Source organism: Trichosurus vulpecula, chromosome 3 (assembly GCF_011100635.1).
Source record: "Trichosurus vulpecula isolate mTriVul1 chromosome 3, mTriVul1.pri, whole genome shotgun sequence".
Lineage (NCBI taxonomy): Eukaryota > Metazoa > Chordata > Mammalia > Diprotodontia > Phalangeridae > Trichosurus > Trichosurus vulpecula.
The window spans coordinates 265,625,351-265,649,473 of record NC_050575.1 but is presented as its reverse complement, the minus strand read 5'-3'; positions in this window follow the sequence as shown (position 1 = coordinate 265,649,473).

Below are 24,123 nucleotides of genomic sequence, written 5' to 3'. Positions count from 1 at the left end.
GACCATAAATATATCCAAAGTAGCTACATCCTTAGTTGAGAAGAAAAGGCCTTAGCCGTTGTGAAGATCTAGAAAGGCTGCAGGCAGAAGAGGTTGATTAAGCAATGTCTTAAAGGAGGAGATGGGACTCCATGAGGCAGACATCAGGAGGGAGTGCATTTCAATCATGTTGGATTATAAGAGTACACCGCCAAGGCAGTAGGAGATGGAGACGAAAGAAGTTACCCAGTTCAACTTCTGTATACTTTTAATGAAAAATTATTTCATTTGTTTTCCTTCGTAGAGCATCTTTCTTGTCATTCTTATAACTTTTGGAGTTGCTGTCTTCTGGTGTCTGATACACTTCTGAAGCTAACTTTCTGAAATACTATATGCCATGGGAGTTAGCATTAAGTAAATTCAATAGAATTGTCATAACGTGGCTCGTTATCACTCCAATTTAAATATTTGTATTACATTTACATACATTACATTACATAGCAGCAGTGAGCTTTCAAGTATTTATAGAATCTCAAGGACCATAAAATATAGATATGGCAAAATGATTCCTAAGCAGTGATGAAATTTTTCAGATCTAGAGAACCTAAGTAAATGAAACTTGGTTACTGATAGTTAGGATTTTATCAGTGTATGCTTTGAGATGGTATTTTAGGTTTCTCGTTCAATCAGTTAAACAAAGGTTGCTCTATAGTAAGTAATAGCATTTCTATAGTGCTTGAAGGGTGGCAAAAATTTATATTTATATACATATATATATATATTATATGTATTATATGTATATATAACATATATATACGTATATATGTTATTTCATTTGAGTCTGACAGTTACCCTGTGGGGTAGGTCTTGCAGGTGTTACTCTTCACTTGATGCAAATGAGAAAGCTGGAGGTCAAAGAGGTAATATAACTTGCCCATGGTCAAGGAATTAATCTGTGAGAAAACCAGGATTGGAACCAAGGACTTCCTGATTCCAAGTTAAGTAATAAGTTTCATGTTATATCTAGTACGTCAGTCACCCTGGCCCTCTTTGCTAATTTTTAAAAATCATTATTTTCTATTTATAGTCATCCTTATCAATATTCTATATTCAAACCTATATATATGCATATATATGTGTGTGTGTGTGTGTGTGTGTGTATATATACTGGAATAGAATGGATGACACTCATAAATGATTTTAAAACATTAATGAATGTTTTTTAAATTTTTCTTGTTAACCCGTTAGCACTGACCGAAGCCATGTGAAAACATAAAAGAGGAGAGTGTCAGTAACAGTGACCACAAACCTCCTTATCATTTACCATTCTAAAATGCTTTTGGCTTTTTGGGGTTCTTGATACAGAAGAGCAGATACTTAAGAGCAGAGACAGCCTTGCTCTTCTATTTGTACCCTCAGTGCTTTGCACATAGTAAACACTTGATAGATGCTTTTTTTTTTCCATTCCTGAAGGGTCCATTCCATGTTTAACATTTTAGGTCAAATAGGAATATTCTCTAAGAGTACATGTGATTCTTCTCTTTGTTTCTGTGAGGCAAATAAGATGTCTTCTGCGTACTTGGATATGTTCAAAGATTCCTTTTGTGTATTTATTTTGAACTCTATCGACCCAGTGAGGCAGGTCAATAATTCTAAACCATAGCATCCAGAAAATCAGAGATGCATCTATGGCCGTGAAACATAATAAAAGCTACCAGTCCAATGGGAAAGAAATTTTAGATAAGTTTTTCTTACACTTTAGTCAAATCAAGTCAACAAGCATTTTTAAAATACTATTTAGTTTTATTTATTTTTTGTTACATTTTGAATTCTGGGTTGTTTCCCTCCCTCCCATCCCTGCATTAGAGAAGGTTAACATTTTGTGTGTGTGTGTGTGTGTGTGTGTGTGTGTGTGTGTGTGTGTATGTATATATGGAGAGAGAGAGTGAGAGTGTGTGTGTGAAACCGTGTAATACGCACTTCTTTATATATCAGTTCTTTCTCTGGAAGTAGACAACATTCACTTTCATAAGTCCTTCATAATCAACTAATTCATGTTACTCAAAATAGCTTAGACATTTACAGTTACTCTTTGAACAATATTGCTTTTACTGTATGTAACATTCTCTTGGTTCTGCTCATTTCACTCTGCATTATTTCATGCATGTCTTTCCATGGTTTTCTTTCTTAAAATCAGCCGGTTCATAGTAGAATTCCATTACATTCATATACCACAGCTTGCTCAGCCATTCCACAATTGATGGGCATCCCCTCAATTTCCAGTTCTCTGTCACCACAAAGAGAGCTGCTATACTTATATATATATATAAGTTCTTTTACCTTATGTTGGTAAATGGTGTAAGATATTGGTCTATACCTAGTTTCTGCCAGACTGCTTTCCAGTTTTCTCAGGAATTTTTACCAAATTGTGAGTTCTTATCCAAAGGCTTAGGTCTTTACATTTATCAAACACAAGGTTAGTATAATTATTTACTACTATGTATTTATTTTATTTACTTTGTTTGTATCTATATTTATTTACTGTTGTGTATTATCAACAAGAATTTATTAAGTGCCTACTTTATGCCATGTACTGTACTAATCACTGAGGGTACAAGGAAAGGCAGAAAACAGTTCTTTCTGTCAAGGAGTTCACATTATACTAGGAGAGACAACATGTAAACCACTATGGAAAAAATTTAAAAAATATATGTGTATATATAATATATAATGTGAATATAATACATAATATGCGTATGTGTGCATATAATGTGCATATGTGTATATACATATATGTATATGGGTATGTGTGTTTGTATATTATAAAATAGAGATAATCCCAGAGGGAAGGCACTGAAATTAAGGGATGCAAAAAGGTTTCTGTCGCTTTAGTTCAGTTGGTTTACCACTTCACTTTGCAGACTAAAAAAGTAAATATTAACATAGTACTATATGAAATTGCAAGTACACATGTGATACTGATTTATTAGCTACCGTTATTATTCAGACTGCAGTATATTTGATTATTTGTTACCGCCTATTAACTTCAGCATACTTAGGGAACATATATTCTAAAAGTATCATTGGAAACCTTTGGAAAGTCCCTTATGATGACCTTCCTTTAGAAGCTAAGCTGTGGGGCAGTTAGGTGGTGCATTGAGTAGAGCACTGGCCCTGGAGTCAGGAGGACCTGAGTTCAGCTGTGGCCTTAGACCCTTGGCACACGTACTACTTGTGTGACCTTGGGCAAGTCACTTAACGCCAATTGCCTTGCCTTCCCTGCTCCTCAAAAAAACCGAACAGAAGATAACCTGTTCTGAATAATTCACTTTTAGTTATTTGGAGAACAATGTTGAAGCTACTAAGGATTTGAGAGCTAGAAAATAACTGAAGATGATGTAGTCTAACTCTGTCATTTTACAGAAGAGGGAGCTGAGCCCCCAAGAGGTTCATGAACTTGTCTGTGGCCATGTACTTTACTAATGTCTGCTTTCTTGACTCCCAGGCAATACGCTTCATTATACTTCCTAAGATACCATAAGATAATCTTAAGTGAGTTGTTATATGTGTAGGACAATTGGAGCTTCAGTTATCTTGCCAAACTATCACACTAATATCTTGATGGTTGTCTGTCTGATATGGCACTTAAGTCTTAATGGAAAGCAATTCCCTGAAGTTAAAAAGGTGATTCATTGAGGTGCTCTTGGAGAAAGAATTGCTGCCTCCACTTAGGAGCTTTATTCACCCTAAATATTCTCTATAATGAAATAAAGCAGTAGAGTTCCCATAGTTTTGCATTTTTCCATCCCCCACTTCCGTGGTTGATACAAATAATCAAGAGATAATTTTATCTCCACAGCTGTGGAAAGCTTAATTATACCAGTTATCATAGTATTTGAAATGCAGTGGCAAGTTCTACTCATTGTAGGGAGTGTGAGTATGGGAATCTTGAGAAGCAAGCAAGATATCAAAAAATCCTTCTCCATGTTGACCTTCCAGAATTTAAATAACCTAGACCTCTAAAATTGGGCTTTATCAAATCATTTTTCTGTATTTTACAGTTCCCAGAACCTCTAAATGAGTCAAAATCTCAAAAATCTCCCCGTTCACAAAGAAAAAAAAACCTGGTGGATAAAGAATGCCCAAGTTAGGACATCCATTTGGATGGCGAGCTTATAGAGAGTTAGGTTATCAACATAAAAATCTGGGATAGACACAATGGACATATATGCTAGATGTACTAGGAGAAATTGAACTCCAACAACTAGCAAAAAAACTTTGCCATTAAGTAGAGAGGTATGAAGGTATTTGGATTCATGGTCCCCAGATTTCACCCTTGCCTTTCCAACAATGCCTCAACTACCATTTCATCTTTCTATTCTGGGAGCAAAGTTGTGGTGGTGGTTGTAAATTTAGATGTTGCACCTTGGAAAGAACATCTGGCTCTGTTTCTTTGCTAGCTCAGTCTGCCAACCAGAATTTTCAGTCCCTAGTTTTGTATATACTGATTATGCTGCCATAAAAGCTGCCTTTTGTGTATTTTGTCTTCACTTTGTATAATCTAAATTGATTTTTTTCCCATCTGCCATTCTGAATAGATTCCTTACAGACACTGGATGACCCTTTGAGCAGATGACAGTTTGGAGGTTACCTTTTAAAAATCCACCATGCCATCTTTTTGAAATCACGTCCACAGTGTAGAATATTCAAAGCATGCTTTAGTTTTTCTACATGTATCAAAATATTTATATTAATAATAACCTCACCACTGAGAGATTGCAGTATTAAAAGGTTGTTTATTATAAGTTCTAGGATACTTTAACCTGAAAACATCAACACTTTTAAGATTTAAGAGACCAGAGAATTTATATAAATACCTCAGCAGGGCTTCTCAAAAGTTATGAGAATGACTTAGACTCTGAATAATCCATTGGCTTTCAAACTTGTCCAAGTTTGTTCTCCTTTCAAGATGACTTATATATATTTTTTCCTCTGTGCTATCCAGGTTAAGGAAAATTAGGGAACTTGAAAATATTACAATTAATTGATATAACTACAGGTTTTACTGACTCTTCTACACCCATGGAGTGATCTTCACAAGGAAAGTTATAGGAAGAAATGTGCACATCGTTGAAGAGCTCATTGATACCTACTAGGTTGTCATCTTTGGCTCAGAGAAATGAGGCTGTACCTTCTATCCAGCCAGTAATATCCTAACTACCAGATGTCTCCACCAAAGACATTAGATAATAACAGCTAGCATTTATATGGAACCTTAAGGTTTGCAAAAAATCATTTCATATATTATCTCATTTGATCTCATTAACCTTGTGAGGTAGATGCTATCAGTATTCCCATTTTACCGAAGAGGAAACTGGCTAAGAGGTGAAATAACTTGAGAATTATACAACTTACTAAGTGTGAAGTAGCATTTGAACTCAGCTCATTCTGCTTCTGTCCAGTTTTCTATTCACTGTGCAGCCTTAGGAACTCATTTCAAATGTACTAGTTTTGGCTCTCACAAATACAGTAGTCTTGCATAAGTCAGATAAGACTAAACACCATGATTGACAGAATTCCTTTCAAGCCAGAGACTGCATTCATGTATATTTATCAATCACCCTGGCTGTTTCTAGCAGCATTGCCTTTCCTTTTTCAACCTTGCCTCTCTCCTTTGGGAGGAGAGCCGTCATGACCTTGCTTTCCAATCTTGACATACCCAGGATTCTAACTAACTAGAAATTGGGAAGTGCAAGGGCTGGGAAAACGAATGATTATGGGTTGGGGAGATGGGAATAGAGGGATGTTGTAAGGAAAAGATAAAATACAGCCAAAGGAATAAATAAATATAAATAAAATGAAGATCTAAAAAAGTAATTCTTGCAGGGCTAAAGGAGTTTCAAGAGCTTTATCTTATAGTGTTGTCATTGGTGTATATATGTTATCTCCTCCTACCAGACTAGAAGCTCATTGAAGGAAGAGGGTATGTGCTTATCATACCTTTATATCTTTGTCAGTACAAGAAGTACCATAGATATTTGTTGTTTTGATAGGAATTGAAAACCAGTTGCCTTCTTGCCTTCTCTTAAGCTTCTATGGTGCACCATTTTCGGGTAGTTGGCATTAGGCTGAGCTTGTGACTGGTGAGTTCGTCCCATTGCTTGATTTGTGTTCGTCTTCCAATGCAGAGGTGGAGGACAGGGATGCTGTAGCTGAGCACCTCCCACGGATGCTGCTGCTGTGAAGAAGGAGGCTGTTTACAGAGAGGCTGCACTTGTGACACCTTCTGACTCATAAAATAAATGAGGCTGTACCTGAAGAGAGAAATACTCCAGTATGGCCCTTAATTATTAGTAAACAAAAGCAATGAGAGCTGGTATATGCTTTTGGCACTACTTGAAATGCCTCTTACTCAAATGTAAAGAAAGAAGCTGGTCCTCAGAGAGAAATCTTAACTCCTTAATGATCCCTGAGTGCGAATTTGCAATGATGATACTATATTCAGTCCCTGCTTGAGATTCTCATCAAATAGCTCTTTTCTCTGAGTAGAATTGACTCTCATGTCAAGGTATGAAAATGCCATGAATACTCAACAATGGAGCCTCCCTGGGGTCTTCAGAGTATTCCAAATAGTAGAAAGCATCATGTCCCAAAGTGGGCAAGAAACTAGAGTCTTTGTTACCTTCTTTGGCTGGTCGTACTAAAGACAGTCTACCAGGTTCTAGGTCACCTGTGACCAGTGAGCCTTGAGCCACTGTTCACATACACCAAGGTGTTGCTTACCTTGGCCAAAGAATCAGGTGCAGGAGAATGCCCTGTGTACCACTAACTTACAGATGAGCAGACATTGGTGCAGATCCAGCTGGAAAATAAGAGGAGGAACGAGCAACCAAGGAGCCAGGAAGAATCTCTCCCTTTCATTTAATGGAAAAGGGACATGAAGGAAGGGGTAGCAAGGCAGTTTATGTGAGGCAGCCTTGCTTGACTCAATGAACATAAGAACAGTATCGATGATGCCTTGAAGCCTTGAAGAAGATGACAAACTAAAGGGTTGAGTGTCTTCTCTGCCCTCCTGGAAATGTAGAATTAAGGTAGGGAGGAGGAAGAATAGAAATTCCTTTAGGCATGTAAACTTATCCTTGAATTTCACAAGGAACTCTGGATAAAGGGTAAAGAAGAAGCATACTTCTCCACTGAACCTGCTATATACATGCTCCCAAAATGTGACTTGGCAAGGTTGGTTGAGTGATAGGAGACCCACTGGGAGGCCATCACTTGCAGCATTTTTAACCACTACCCACTGAACAAGTGTTTATGGATGACCTGCTTTATGACCAACACTACATTTTTATGGTTTGATATTTGATGTCACCTCATATGATTAATATCTACACTATACAGGCAGCACTGACTGGTGATATCAGACTCATCCAGCTGTTGGCAAGGCTACCATGATGGGAGGTGGATGTAGCTAGAAGATATAGGGGCTACCAGCCAAGAAACCATGTGGTATAATACTGAGAACAACTGACCCTATTGGCACAGGACCTGAAGTTTGTGTCTGAGCTCTTCCCTTTGCTACCTGTGAGCCCTTGGGTAAGTTAATCTGAGATCTCAGTTTCCCCACTTTTGAAATAAGGGGGTTGGACTAGATGTCTTCTGAGGCCTCTTCTAGCTGGACGAAAGGTATGGATCATGAAAGTTGAAGAGGTTGAAAACTTATAGGACCATAAAGATGTAGGATCTTATATCTAGAGCTGGAAAGAATCAATCACCTGATACATCACAATTGAAGAGACTGAAGCCCAGGGAGATTTATTAACTTGTCCAAGGTCATGGTAGCAGGCATCAACAGCAGGGTTTGAATCAAGGACCTCTGATTCTAGAAGCAAGACTCTTTTTCCTGTTCTGCAATGACTCCATGATTGAAGAAGACATTAACATTCCTTCAAAAGTTCTGTAAAGTATGGGGTGAAGAAAAAGATTGAGGCAAAGATTGGACTTCTTTTTTTTTAAAAAAAAGAAAGAATGACCTGATGCTGGCAGACAGCAGCTACCAAGATATGGATACTATCATATGGCTGAATGGAATGAACCTCAAATAGGAGACATCCCTAAGGAATTGGCAGAGGGTGTACTAGAGGAAATACTGGAAGTGTCAATGAGGTAAAACTTGCCTACTCCCCGTTCTGGCCCAGTGTTTGGGGGAGTATGTTGTGAGAGAAGGTATGTTTAATACTAGAGAGGATATCCAGAGATGCTGCTGTCTTCAGGAGAGAGTCAGGTTCATATGATTGAAAGTTTGAAATAGTATAAGAAATGTTCTCGTGTGAAAGGCAGTTTTATTTTTTCAAAGAAATGAGAGAATATTACATGTATTCATATAAATCAACACAAGTTCATTTGTGGAAGGAGAAAATATTGGCACCTAGAGAAATAAGGAGTTTCCCATGAGAGATGCCATATCAACTGAGACTTGGAAAAAAGCTAAGAATTCCAAGAGGCCCAAAGTTGAGGAAAGTGTACATCACATACCTGGGGGACATTCTGTGCATAGAATGTTGTGTGTACGTTGATATGGATCTGTTTTTTAAAGATACAGGTTCCCAGGATCATGGCTTGTAAACAGCCCCCCCCTGAACTTGCACATCATTATATAACCACAGGTAATAAAAACATCCGAGCTTAACCTGTAACACCACACTGAGCCTGCTCTATGCTAATGCATCATGATATAGCCAAAGTTAATGTAAACTTAAGAGCTTATTGTTGGCATGATGCCTTCTTTGTATGCTTCTCTATAAATCAAACAAGTACTGGTCAGTAAGTGTGGATTTGCAGAATGAGGAATGTGGAATGCTGGGAATGCTGTTGAGGCACATGGATGATTCCTCTTCATCCCTTACTGACCTGCTGCTATCAAAAATAAAGTAATATGACCCCCCCCTTCTCTGTGGTCTCCACTGTTGCCCTTCTGAAGTCTGCCCACATCCATAGTGAACCTGCAGGGAGCTAAGGAGCTCCTATCTAACAAGTACCCAGGAAAAGTAAATATGAGATGAAATAGAATGAGGAGTTTGGGAAAAAAACCAAAAAGGACAATGTAACTGGACTGTAGAGAATATGAAAGGGAATCATGTGTATAGGCAGGCTTGAGGCAAGGTGACTTTCAGTGACACACTTTGTAATTAGAGACATAGGGATGCATAAAGTTGTTCTGCTAGATATGATAGGCTAGATTTGATGTTGTTATGCTAGAAAACCATCATGAAACAGCTGACTAAAATCATAACACATACGGCAGAGAATGTCAGCTTTGTAACTGAGGGTCTTGGGAAGAGAGAGAGAGAGGTAAAAGTTAAAGTAGGAGAAAAGAAGGTTGATCTCTTCTCAGAGAATGGCCTAAAGAAAAGAAGCCTCAGAGTGGAACTGATTTATATTCAGCAGGGTCTTCTATGCCTAAAAGCCTGAAAACACTTGGTAATGAATCAAAATTTCCTCTACCCTAAACAGATCTCAAGACTAGTTCTCCAGCAGCATTAGCTTCCTTCTCCAGTAGATCAGGAACCCCAAGTCAGCTGCAGAGGACTTAATTAGATTTGTCTTTGGGTTGATTAGGTTTCTTGTTGTTAGTGATTGCAATCAAAAAAAAAAATCTTCCTACCTGCCTGCTGATGCCGTAAATCCCACTAACAACACAAATAACAATAATCATATGATAGTGATGGCTAACATTTATATAGAAATTTAAAGTTTGCAAAGTACTTTATATTTAATCCTAGTAAGGAAAGGGCCTTTCAGTCAACAATTAGAGAGGAGACGAGTGGAATATTATTGTGTTGTAAGAACTGACAGATATGATGAATATAGAGAAGCATGGAAAGATTTACTGCATCTGATGCAGAGTGTAGTAAGCAGAGCAAAGGAAACGATATATACATTTGACTGCAACAATGTAAATGGAAAGAGCAGCCCCAAAATGATCAAGAGTGAATGTTATAAAATTACAAAGAACAAACCTGATTCCAAAGAAGAGTTAAGAGAAGACTTCCTCAGCCTGCTCCTATGCACAGGTGGGAGGTACATTGGCAATATAGACTTTTTTGATGTATTGATCCGTTTTACTGGTTTTATTTTGTTTCTTCCTTTAATTTAAAAATTATATATTAAATGGGGTGATTCTTTGTGAAGGGGAGGAGGAAGGATAAAAGGAATAATTCTGGTGATGTTAAAAAGAACCCTCAAAAGATATAAAATTTAACAATCAACAATTACAAAAAGTAAGATTATAAGGTATTTGCTGCAAGTAAGTCATCAAGAGGAGCAGTTAGGTAGTGCAGTTGATAGAACACTGGTCCTAGACTAAGGAAGACCTGAGTTCAAATGCGACCTCAGACACTTACTGGCTCCGTGACCCTAGGCAAATCATTTAACCCTGTTAACCTCGGTTTCTTCATCTGTAAAATGATCTGGAGAAGGAAATGGCCAGCAACTCCAATATCTTTTGCCAACAAAACCCCATATGGAATCATGAAGAATTGGGCACAACTGAAAAGAAAGAACAACAACAAATTGGTCACCTACTGTAAATGTGTGACTAGGTCCTTTCCAGTGTTCTTTTTTCTTTAAAGTTATTTAGTTACTTATTTTTATTTTTCAGCATTCACTTTTATAAGATTTTGAGGTCTAAATTTTCCACCCACCCTCCCCCACCTCCTCTCCAGGATGTTGGTCTATGCCTAGTTTCTGCCATACTATATTCCAATTTTCCCATAAGTTTTTGTCAAATAGTGATTTCTTATGTCAGAAGCTGGAGTCTTTGGATTTATCAAACAGTAGATTACTATAGTCATTGACTACTGTGTCTTGTGTACCTAACCTGTTCTACTGATCCACCACTCTCTTTCTTAGCCAGTACCATGTAGTTTTGATGATTGCTGCTTTATAATACAGTTTTAGATCTGGCACAGACAGGCTGCCTTCCCTTGCATTTTTTTTTCATTAATTCTCTTGATATTCTGAACCTTTGTTCTTCCAGATGAATTCTGTTATTTTTTTCTAGCTCTATCATATAATTTTGGTAGTTTTGATTAGTATAGCACGAAATAAGTAAATTTAGGAAGAATTGTCATTTTTATTATATTAACTCAACCTACCCATGAGCAATTGATGTTTTCCAAGTTATTTAGATCTGATTTTATTTGTGTGAAAAATGGTTTGTAATTGTGTTCATATAGTTCTCAGATTTGTCTCCCAAATATTTTACATCGTCTACAGTTGCTTTAAATGGGATTTGTCTTTCTATCTCTTGCTGCTGGGCTTTGTTAGTAATATATAACAATGCCAGTGATTTATGTGGGTTTATTTTATATCCTGCAACTTTGTTCAAATTGTTAATTATTTCAAGTAGTTTTTTAGTTGACTCTGTAGGATTTTCTAAGTACACCAACATATCATCTGCAAAGAGTGATAGCTTCATTTCTTCATTGTCTATTCTAATTCCTTCAATTTCTTTTTGTTCTCTTACTGCTAATGCTAACATTTCTAGTAAAATATCAAATAGCAGTGGTGATGATAGACATCCTTGTTTCACCCTCGATCTTATTGGAAATGCTTCTAGCTTATCCACATTACATATATTGCTTGCTGATGGTTTTATAGATGCCACTTATCATTTTAAGAAAAACTCCATTTAGTCCCATTCTCTCTAGTATTTTTAATAGGAATGGGTTTGTACTTTGTGAAAATCTTTTGCTGTATCTATTGAGATAGTCACATGGTTTCTATTAATTTTGTTATGGATATGTAATATATGGGTATATAATGGGTTTATAATACTGATTCAACACTGAAGTCTTAGTGTAAATTCCACCTGCTTATATTGTATTATCTTTGTGAAAAGTTACTGTAATCTCTTTGCTAATATTTTATTTACAATTTTTGCACATATTCATTTGCGAAATTAATCTATAACATTCTTTCTCTGTTTTGGCCCTTCCAGGCTTAGGTATCAGCACTATATTAGTATCAAGAATTTGGTAGGACTCTTTTGCCTGTGTTCCCAAATAGTCTATTTTGTGTTGAAATGAATTGTTCTTTAAATATTTGGTAAAATTCACTTGTAAATCCATCTTGCCCTGGAGATTCTTTCTTAGGGAGTTCATTGATGGCTTGTTCAATTTCTTTTTTTGAAATAGGGTTATTTAAGTATTTTGTTTCCTCTTCTGTTAATCAGAACACTTTATATTTTTGTAAATACTCATTCACTTCACTAAGGTTGTCAAATTTATGGGCGTATAATTGGGCAAAATAATTTCTAATTATTGTTTTAATTTCCTTTTCATTGGTGGTGAATTACCCTTTTCATTTTTGATGCTTATAATTTGGTTTTATCCTTTCTTTTTTTAAAATCAAATTAACCAAAGGTTTATTTATTTTATTGTGGTTTTTCATTAAACCAGCTCTTATTTTTATTTATTAGTTCAATAGTTTTCTTAATTTCAGTTTTATTAATGTTGCCTTTGATTTTCAGAATTTCTAATTTGGTATTAAATTGGGGATTTTTAATTTGTTCTTTTTCTGGCTTTTTTAATTACATGCCCAATTCATTGATCTCCTCTTTCTCTATTTTATTCATGTAAACATTTAGAGCCATAAAATTTTCTCTAAGAACTACTTTAGCTGCATCCTATAAGTTTTGATATGTTGTCTCATTATTGTCATTCTCTTGGATGAAGTTATTGATTATTTCTATGATTTGTTGTTTGACTCACTCATTCTTTAGAATTAGATTATTTTGTTTCCAATTAAGTTTTAGTCTGTCTTTCCATGGCCTTTTATTACATGTAATTTTTATTGCATCACGATCTGAAATATTTCTGCCTTTCAGCATTGGATTTTGACATTGTTATGCCTTAGTACATGGTCAGTTTTTGTGTAGATATCATGTACCACTGAGAAAAAGGTATATTTCTTTCTATCCCCGTTCAGTTTTCTCCAAAGGTCTACCATATCTAACTTTTCTAAAATTCTATTCACTTCCTTAACTTCTTTCTTGTTGACTTTGTGATTAGATTTAACTAGTTTTGAGAGGGGGAGGTTAAAGTCCTCCACTAGTATAGTTGTGCTCTCTCTTTCTTCCTGTAATTCCCTTAACTTCTCCTCTAAGAATTTGGATGCTATACCATTTGGTGCATATATGTTTAGTAATGATCTTACGTTATTGTCTACGGTACTTTTCAGCAGGATGTATTTTCCTTCTTTATCCCTTCTGATTAGATCTAGTTTTGCTTTTGCTTTGTCTGAGATCAAGATTGCTGCCTTTTTTTTTTTACTTCAGCTGAAGCATTATATATTTTGCTCCAGCCCTTTAACTTTATTCTGTGTGTATCCCTCTGCTTCAAATATGTTTCTTGCAAACAACATATTGTAGAATTATAGTTTTTAATCCACTCTGCTATCTGCTTCCATTTTATGAGAGAGTTCATCCCATTCATAGTGATGATTACTAACTCTGTCTTTCTCTCCATCCTTCCTCCCTTCCCCGTTTATGCTTTTCTTTCTCTTTTCTTCCTGTCCCTCCTCTCTAATGCTTTGTTTCTGACTACCACCTCCCTCAGTCAGTCTTCCTTTCTATTAATTCCCTTCCTTTTTCTTTCCCCTTTCCCCTCCTACTTCCTATAAGATACGATAAATTTCTGTACCCAACTGAGTGTGTCTGTTATTCCCTCTTTGAGCTAAATCCAATCAGAGTAAGTTTCAGGTGCTTGCCTCCCTCCCTTCTTTCCCTCTACTCTAATAGGTCATTGCACCTCTTCATGTGATGTAATTTGCCCTTTTCTGCCTCCCCCTTTCCTCGTATAGTCTTTTGATTAATTAATTTTTATTGTCACATCAAAGTCAACTTACATCCACATGCTTTGTCTACGTATATGCCTTCTAAATGCCCTAATAAAGATATAGTTCTCCAGAGTTACAAGCATCATCTTCCCATGTAGGGATATAAACAATTTAACCATTATTGAATAACATTTTTGTTTGTTTTTTCTTTCCTGTTTACCTTTTTTTTTATTTCTCTTGAGTCTTGTATTTGGAGCCTGAATTCTCTGTTTAGCTCTGGTTTTTTCATCAGGAAAGTTTGGGATTCCCCTATTTCTTTGAATGTGCATCACCTTCCATGACAGATTATGCTTAATTTTCTGGGTAGTTGATTCTTGGTTGTAATCAAAGCTCCTTTGCCTTCTGTAATATCATATTGTAAGGCCTCTGATCCTTTAATGTAGAAGCTGCGAGGTCCTGAATAAGTCTGACTGCAGTTCCATGATATTTAAAATTGTCTTTTTCTCTTTTTATGGCTGCTTGCAGTATTTTCTCCATGACCTGATGATTCTGGAATGTGGCTACAGTATTCCTCAGAGTTTTCATTTTAGAATCTCTTTCAGGAGGTGATCGGTGGATTCTTTCAATGACTATTTTGCCCTCTGGTTCTAGGATATCAGGGCAGTTTTCATTGAAAATTCCTTGAAAGATGCTGGCCAGACTCTTTTTTTTTTTATCATGGCTTTCAGGTAGACCAATAATTCTTAAATTATCTCTCCTGGATCTGTCTTCCAGGTATGGTTTTTCCAATGAGATAGTTCACATTGTCTTCTATTTTTTCATTCCTTTAATTTTGTTTGACTGCTTTTGATATCTCACAGAACCATTAGGTTCTACTTGCCCAATTCTAATTTTTTAATGAATTGTTTTCTTCAGTTAGTTTTAGTTCTTGCTTTTCCATTCAGCCAATTCTTTTTAAGGAGTTCTCTTCTGTGAATTTGTGTTCGTCCTTTTCCATTTGGCTGATTCTGCTTTTTGAGGGGTTCTTCTCTTCAGTGAATTTTTGTACCTTGTTTTCCATTTGGCCAATAGAATTTTTTAAGGAATTGTTTTCTTCAGTCAATTTTTGTCCTTCCTTTTCTAAGCTGTTGACTCTCTCTTGCATACCTGTCATTTCTTTTCTCAATTTTTCTTCTACCTCACTTATTTGACTTTTAAAATCCTTCTTGAGCTCTTCCAAGAATGCTTAGTGTACTTGCGTCCTAGTCATATGCCCCTTTGAGGTTTCATTTGTAGGTATGTTGATAATGTTGTCTTCTTCTGAGTTTGTGCTTTGATCTTCCATGTCCCCATAGAAACTGTCTATGGTCAGTGTCCATTTTTGCTTTTCCCTCATGTTGTTTGCCTATTTCCTGGCTTTGAAGTTGAGGTTTCCTGCTGGAGCACAGGGGGCATTGTCCCAAGCTTCTTGTGCTGGGGGCCTGGGGCCTGGTCACTGGCTTTGTGTGCTGGGCCTTCAGGGGCTGGCAGCTGGAGGCTGTAATGCTCTGGCAGTTTACCTGGTGCAGAGCTGAGGTTCTAGTGGTGGTGTCCGGTATGTGCTGAGGCCAGGTGGGGTTTTTCTGCATTTCCCCAAGGCTACATGGAAGTACATTACGTCTGGCCTCTGGAGGATGCCTGACTACCCTGAGCTGCACTGAAGCACGTGGTGGTTCTCTAAGATGGATTCTGCAGTTCCCCTGACTATGCTGTTGCATGGTATCGTGTTGGTGTTTGCCTGTGCCACCACACTGGGTCTCAAGATGTCCTGCTGGTTTGCTGGAATGCTTCCTGTCCTGAGTGAAATGGATCTTTCTTGCCAATCCTCCAAGTTTCCAGGGCTAAAAGACTTCCACCCCGTCATTCTGCTGGCTTTGCTGTTTAAGGATTTTTCCGGGGGCACTATTTTCTGTTTTTTTTTTTCAGAGGTCATTATGGAAGAGTGACAGCAATTTACTGCTTTCTCTGCCATCTTGGCTCCTAGAAGTCTCAGAAGCAAGTTGTCATTAAGGAAAGAGAGAAAGGTAGAGCGTATGAGCCTTTCAGATCCAAGAGGAGGGTCCACATAGAACTGGGAAAAAACTACAGAAAGAAAAGTCTAGGGACAAAACAAACTGTCTACATTTCATAACTATCCCTAATGTTAAGACCAGTTTATCTTCTGGTCCAGTACAAACAGACATTGGACCAAGAGATATCTTGTCTTGTAGCTTTAAGCCCAGAGAGATTTTAGATTCATAGAATTCATTGCTAAATGGCCCAGTTGAAGGTCACACAGATTATAACTGGAAAGCACAGGATTTGCCAGTGGTCTTTCCATTGGGCTATGTGGTGTAATCCTCTCATTTTACAGCAAAGTAAACATTTCTGTAAAGATAAAGTGATTTGTTCAAGGTCACAAAGCAATCAGTGAAAGATTCAAGACTAGAACCAAGGCTTCCTGACTGCCCTAGCATTCTGTGGGCTTTCCTCTGCACTTGGCTTGGACCCTTCTATGCTTTGCACATGGTTTCAGTGAGAGTAGAGCTCTATAAACCTTATTGTGCTATATATGTACAAATTGTGATTATCATCTCCCAGTGATTACCAAAGATGACCCATGTGTGACAAGTGACATAAGAAATAACTTCCAGGAAATTAATGATCAGAAATGGAGTCGAGGCTGTCATGTAGCAAGAGTGAGTGATAATGAATAGCTTCCCTAAGATCTATACCTTTTCCACAATGCATCAACTTTACATTTATCTAGCCAACTGCCCAGGCCATCTTGCCATCTGCCTGGTGTCACTGACCTGCTCCTCCACACTGAAGCTGGGACCTGGGCCACTACACATTACTGAAGCCCACAGTGCTTGGGGAAACTGATTTTCTCATTTTTAGAATTTCCATCCTAAGACCCCAACCCAGTTGATTAGTTGCTGAGCATGTGAAAATTAGGCTACTTAACCCATTATATTTACTGGCTGACTGGCCCTATAAACTACACCACACTACAGCTTTACATTCCATCCATCCATCCAAGCCATTTTAGCACCAACTTGCTGTTTTCCTCCTTCAAAATCCTCAAAGCAAAATGTCATTCCTTGATCACAACACCTCTCTACATGTCTTTTTTCTGTATAATGCATGCTCCTTGAGGGAAGGGACTCTATATCTATCTATTATTCTATCTATAGACACACACACACATACATACATATAGACATATGAAATTTATTCATATATGCATGTGTGTGTGTGTGTGTGTGTGTATCTCTCTGATGCTTGGCACACTGCCTGGCGTATATAAGTGCTTACTAATTTTTTTTCATTTGCCTAATGATAAAAGATCTAAAAGAAGGCCTCCAGTACCTTGGTCAAGTTTCCTATGAATGACTTAAAAGATAGCATAGATGAGAGTAATACAGAATGTGAAGGCATGAATGGATTGGGATTTGTAATACTGGAGGGAATCTGGAGAAACCATGGTTATCCATATCAGTGAGATCACAAATCCACTAAATATTATTTATAAAATTTAATGGCCCCTTTGAAATGATGCTGACTTGCTGTAAAGGAGATTGATTAATTTAGGTAGCAGCATATAACATTTTTCTTATTCAGAGAATGGAGTGTGGTCCAGTAGAAGCTGCTTCCTGACAGTTGCTTACTATTTGTATGGCATTGGGCTGGGCAAGCCAGTTAACCTTCCTGGGTCTTGTTTACCTCATCTGTAAAAGGTGGGGCCTGGAATACATGGTCTCTAAGGTCCCTTTCCATTCTAAAGCTATGATCTTACCATTCTTCATCTCCACTGAGGACCATGCCAGAAGTAAGGGCCTAAGGTTGCAGCATGAGAGACTAACATTAGGAAGTCTTCTAGAGATGTTGAACCTATCACATTCTACCTTGTAATATGATTTTTTGTGGTCATGTCCTATTTCTTTTTCTAGGCAACAAACTCCTTGAGAATAGAATCTTCATTATCCTGCTCATTTTTTGTGTTCTCATCACAGTACTTAGGAAGTACTAGGTGGCCAGTAGATGGGTGTTCACTAAGTGGATGAATGGTCATATGATAATCAAGGAGCTTAGTGAAATCTTTGGAAGTTTCTAAGATGTCAGGTGTCTAATATTAATTGAGATACCTGTACTCGATATATAGTTTCTGGGTTATTTGTTTGTGTCTCCAAACCCTAATATCTTGTATAGGGTTAGGACAAATTTAAATGTAAATTATTTCTTCAACCACAATTTCAACCTTATAGAAACCACGTTCCATAGAACAGCTCAAAATATGCAGAACACGTATATATAGGATGATGTTATTTATGTATGTGAAATCTTCTCCAGAGTATGGTGACCAAGTCATATATCTCCATGGTTCTGGAAACATAAAGAGAAATGGACTTAATCTGTCTGTAGGACTCAAGCAACGTTTATCTCACTGTGACGTTGGTCAGAAATCTGAACCATCTAAGTCTTTTTGTCTGCCTCTGACTACTCCCCCAACCCTTCCATTTTGGCCTACTTTTGTAAAGAAGTGACTGTGGTGTGCACATGTGATCACAGTCTTTAAAAAAAAATATAACCCATTAACTTAAAGCAAATCTAACAACTAAACACCAAGCAGTCATTCATCAGGGTATTTTTGAGCCCTTGATGCTCTTCCTCATGACATTTTTGGGAAGAATGAAGCTAATTTTGCAACTTCCTTAGACTTATCTCCTGCTTCTAGAGTGAATTTTCTAATATTCTCTGAGTATAACTTATGTTTCATATTATAACACACATGTATAAATATATATGGCTGTGTGTATGTATATGTGTGTGTGTATCATGTATACATATATATTCATTTATTTACATGTGGTTCTCCCACTCCCAATAGAATGTAAACTTCTTGAGGGCAGGGACTTTTTCCCTTCTGTATTTACATTGCTTAGCACTCTCTTGACATAGTAGGTCTTAATAAAACCTTGTTGAATTGGATTGGATTATCTGAAAGCTTACTTTTTAAGAATTTATTCATACAGCGACCCTTGCTTTCATTACCATCCTGTTCCTCTCCACCAATTGATATCCTACCTGTCCTTCAAAATCCAGCCCAAACTACCTCTCTTCCATGTACCTTCTCTTCAATCACATTAACTCAGGGTGATTTCCCCACTCTTTACAATTCTTATCTAGAACGCTCGTTTGGTGGTTCTACTGTCTTCTGTTAGCTTTGCGTATGTAACATATTTTGTCTCCCTAAGGAGACCGGGAGCCCCTTGAGCACAAGAACCCTGTCTTCTCTGTGTGTGCCTCATGGAACTGAGTTCAGTGTTTTGTACATGCTAGGCATGAGATAAGTATAACTACAAGAGGGACTGGGGATGGATGGTGTGCCGCGGTAATCGCTCAGTTCACAGCCAAAGAATGAAGGACGAAGAGTGATGAATGGGAAGTCAGTACTATGATGCATAAGTGAATACGCTATGTTCACATTTGAAATGTGGTAGAGTAATATATCTTACAATAACTATTTGCCTATGTCTAAGTCATTGAAAAAACTTTTAGAAAAGCATTTTTGAAGTGATAGTTGATTAACACTTTCTGATCCTTTCTTCGCACTGTTCTAATGGAAGTATATGGATGCAAGAAAAAGACCCTTGTGCTCCTAAATCTTCCCCAGTTCCTGAAATTTTCCCATTAGATATTCATTTCATTTTTTAAGGTTCCTTGGAAAAATTACTACCCTAGATTAAGAGGGAATATTATAAATGGATAATATATAATACAAATGGATAATACATAGTATTATAAATTGATAATGGATAATATATGAATAATATAATGGATAATATATAAAGCTGTTAATTTTAGGGTATTATCAGTGTTTAAGTATAGGAACCATCCAGAATGGGAAAAAGTCTAGGTACATTCTGAAGAGGGAGAGCTGGAGATATAGATCCCAATTATGTATCTTTCTGTTGTTGTTCAGTCGCATTCGACTCTTCAAGATCCATTTGGGATTTTCTTGGCAAAGATACTATAGTGGTTTGGCATTTCCTTCTCCAGCTCATTTTACAGATGAGGAAACTGAGGCAAACAGGGTTAAGTGACTTGTCCAGGGTCAGTAAATGTCCGATGCTGTATTTGAACTATGAAGATGAGTCTTCCTGACTCCAGGCCTGGTGCTCTATCCATTGTACCAACTAGCTACCCTTAAAATGTCACTACAAGGAGCAAAGATCTGGATGGGTTCAGGGGAAATTAAGGTCAGGGATAGGGGAAGGAGATGAGTTCCGGAGCATAATGGCACTGCTGACTTGGATAGGAGTGGAGTGTTCAAGGAAAAAGAGAGAGGGAGCTGGAAGGCTGAGGGGAGGTGGACACGTCTTTTTAAACTGACTTGCCTGGGGCCGGCGCCGTGAATCTGAGTATAAAATGAGTCTTGGGTCACATGAATGTGGCATACTTCCGGAACGAGGCATAACTCTGCCACAGATATTTAACCTAGCTTTCAGGGTCCTATCTAAAGAAACTTCTTAAAGCCATGTAAATGGGAAAAACTGGTCATATGGTAACAGCCCTACCATAGCATCATAGCACATATTTGTAGAATTACAGTGTTGGCGTTGGAACGGACCTTGGGAATTACCCCATTTCATAGTACAGGTTAGGAAACCCAAGTCCAGAAGGGGAGTGACTTATATAAGGTGACATCATCATGACCCTGAATCAGTTATATGTGAGGCATTTTTATTAAAAGGCTCTTGGGAGTTTATTGATTGTTTTGTTAGGGGTTTTAAATGGAGTGTGTAAATACAGAGCCAAAAAGAAACAAGGGAACACAGCTTCCATCTGTGATCCAAAGAAGAAATACTATTAGAGGATAAAACCACCGTCGTGTTCAACAGTGTCGATAGTCAGAATTTTTTCTGTCATTCTGATGAAATCCCTAGAAATATAGCCATGTATAAATATCCAAAAAAATAAGATATCTGAAAAGCCAACCAGTTTCTGTATTGGCCAGTAATTTGACTGTTTTCAAGTATACTGTCATTGTATGGCAAACATATAACACATTAAAAATGTTACCATAACAAAAATTGACTTAATTAACTAAACTTCTCTGCCTTTAGTTTCCAAATAGTATACATTCATGTTCTCACCTACCAAAGGAAAAGAATGAGTACAGTATCCTTATGTTTATTAACTCTCAGAGAATGAAATAGTCCCTTATTTTCTCTTACAAACTTTTCTTCCCTTGTTGATTTTGTACAGGGATTTCTAGTGTTTTTCCTCTTTGGGATAATATCACAGCCAGTCCTTTTCTTTCTTCCTTTATCCGGTCTCCTCCCAGCTATATTTTCTAACAAAGCTGGAATTCACACCATGCTATTTTCCTTCTTTTTTTGTTCACAAATCACATAAATAATGTTGACACAATTCAAGGGATGCTATTGAACTCTCTTTCATTTCATTTTTCTCCCTGGGGTAAGCAGTAAATTTTATTTTGATGAGTCCTCCCAAAATGGGTGAATTAAAGATTTTTTTTAAGTTTCAAAGGTTGAAATTCCATCTACTGACCTTAAAAGCATTGACCTACCAGATTCATATAATACATATATTTGCTTGAAACATTTAAAATATCACCCCAGTTTGTATTTAAGTGAATGAAAAAAAAATACTGTGTGCAAAGCACTGTGCTAAATGTTGAGGTTACAATTAGAAAAGTATGACATTCTCTGCTCTCAATTCTAATGGAGCAGAATATGCATATGAGAGATTTCAGCTCCAAGTGAGACCACTTATAGTGATAGTTACTGCAATAAAATATGTATATTCCGTGCTGCATGCTGTACCAGAATAGCTTTCTGGCCAACAACATGAGCAAGTTGTATGAGATCTCTTGACTTACTTGCTAATTAAATGCAAATATTTGGGATTGCTGCAATAGCCGTTAGTTTGTTTAAAAAAAAAACCAGCAACAGCAACTCTTTTCCTCTGGTAAAAGTGAATAATGAAACTATGTCATGTCCCAAAAACTCTTACTGCAGTTTTAAGTTACTAAGGATTAAGACTGCACTAAGACTTTTGGGACACCCTACATTAACTGAGCTTTGCTTAACAGGATGGGAATAAATGAAAGCCTGGATCACTTTATTCATTCACTCTGGACAAATTTATTTTTCATATGACTCCTTGTTGCACCAGGCCTCAGGTTTGGGTTACCTTATAGAACTGTATCCCCTATGCTTTTTTCCTTCCCTATCTATGCCTGTTTTTGAATTTGTGCTCCAAGGAAGGGTGGATGGCACTGTGCCAAAATGGGCTTATTCTTTAGCATTTTTTTCTTTTCCTGTTTACTTTTTTTTCTTGTTATGAAACAAACATAAACACCCATCAAGGAGATTGCATGAGAGGAATGGCTACAGGTTAATATGTTCTTTCTTTGCACCGATGTGTGATATTCTGCAGTTATTATGGCCTGATACTGCTAAAAGGGTTTCAAAGGTCTCAGAAGACTTGAGTCTGCCTGGAGCTTTCTGTTGTTGTTCAGCCATCTGTCCGAGTCTTCATGACCCATGTGGGGCTTTCTTGGCAAAGATAGTGGAGTGGTTAGCCATTTCCTTCTCCAGCTCATTTTGCAGGTGAGGAAACTGAAGCAAACAGGGTTAAGTGATTTGCCCAGGGTCATGCAGCTAGTAAGTGTCTGAGGCCAGATTTGAACTCAGGAAGATGAGTCTTTTTCCTTCTAGGCCTGGCCCTCTATGCAATGCACCACATCTGTTTTAACTAGTCAGAGCATTCAAACCTTATACTAAACTTAGGATAGACGGGTGTTTAGAACATAGCATCCTGCCTTACAAGCTTCATTTTTGAAACCAGAAGCTCTTCAGGAGCATTGACTTCTACTGCCTTCTTTCTGTCTCTCTCACCCAGGATTTCTCCACTGGGACTTAAACAAGTTAAGTTCTAGTTTAGATTGTCCTGTAGGGGAGTTCACGGGAATGGTACTTTGAGTTGAGATAGACTTTGGAAATTGAGTGGAGAACCCATCATCTAAGATGTAGCACACTGTAGTAGATGGAGTGCTAGAGTTGGAGTCAAATGGAGTTCAAATTCCTCTCAGGCCATCATTTGCTCTGTGACCCTGGGCAAGTCACTTGACCTCTCTCAGCTTCAGTTCCCCCAGCTCTAAAATGGGGATAGTAATAATACCTACCTCACAGAGTTGTATTGAGATTTTTTTTAAGAGTAAGAAACAGCATGTCACAAACCTTAAACCTCCATATAAATGTGATATTATCTAGGGACTGTCCTATAGAATGTTCTGGCTATATTTTAGAAAAAAAAATACTATCAAGTCTTTTTATTACATAGCACTCAGAGAATCATTGAATTCTTCGCAGAAATCCTGCCTCTTTCAGAAGGTTAAGAGGAACAATTTCAATGCTAATCTTAAGTCAACTGCAAAAGGCCTTATCTTACTGACCATTCCTGCTTATAACTAGAGCACAAAATTCAAGGATTATGTATGTAACTGGAGCATCCAAATACTAAGTCCTACTGTCTGTTCAGGGTATTTAATTATAAAATTTAAGTTAATTAATTATACACACGTAATTACTGTGACCATTTATTTTTCAGGGTACCTATCATACCAAACAAATATAATGTAATTAATTTATTTAGGAAACAATAGATTTCACAAAAGCACACGGCTATGTAAATGGAAAATGTATACTGTGATAGCTTCTAAGCAATGCCTCATAAATAACTGTAGTTCAGCTCATTTCCAAGTATACTTAAGTCCTACTGTATGTGCAAAGCCTGCTACTATGAATTGGAGGAAGTATAAAGTTCTGTGATAAATAGGCATGTATTAAGTACTTATTATGGTAAGGCTAGAGTCTGGGAAACGTGAAAATTATAAAATGATAGAGCTCCTGCCCTCAACTTAAGTTCTGTTTTCCTTTTGACTAAAAAAACTACACAACTTTCCCAGGAAACATGCTATTACTAGGTTGCGTGATCCTTCCCATCTATTAGATTAGGAAAGACATCTGAACTGTTGTTTAAGAGTTATTTTATAAGCAGCAATACAAAAAGTATTAATATTTCTATCAACAATAACTTACATTTATATTATACTATAAGGTTAATGAATCATAGCGCTCTATTTTTATTCATATTTTATGGATTAGGAAATTCAGATCCATAGTCATACAATTATTCCATGTCAGAATCAGAATTTGAACTCAGGTCCTCACTTCAAGTTCTTTCACAGGGCTCCCTGAGTGTCTATAATGAGAA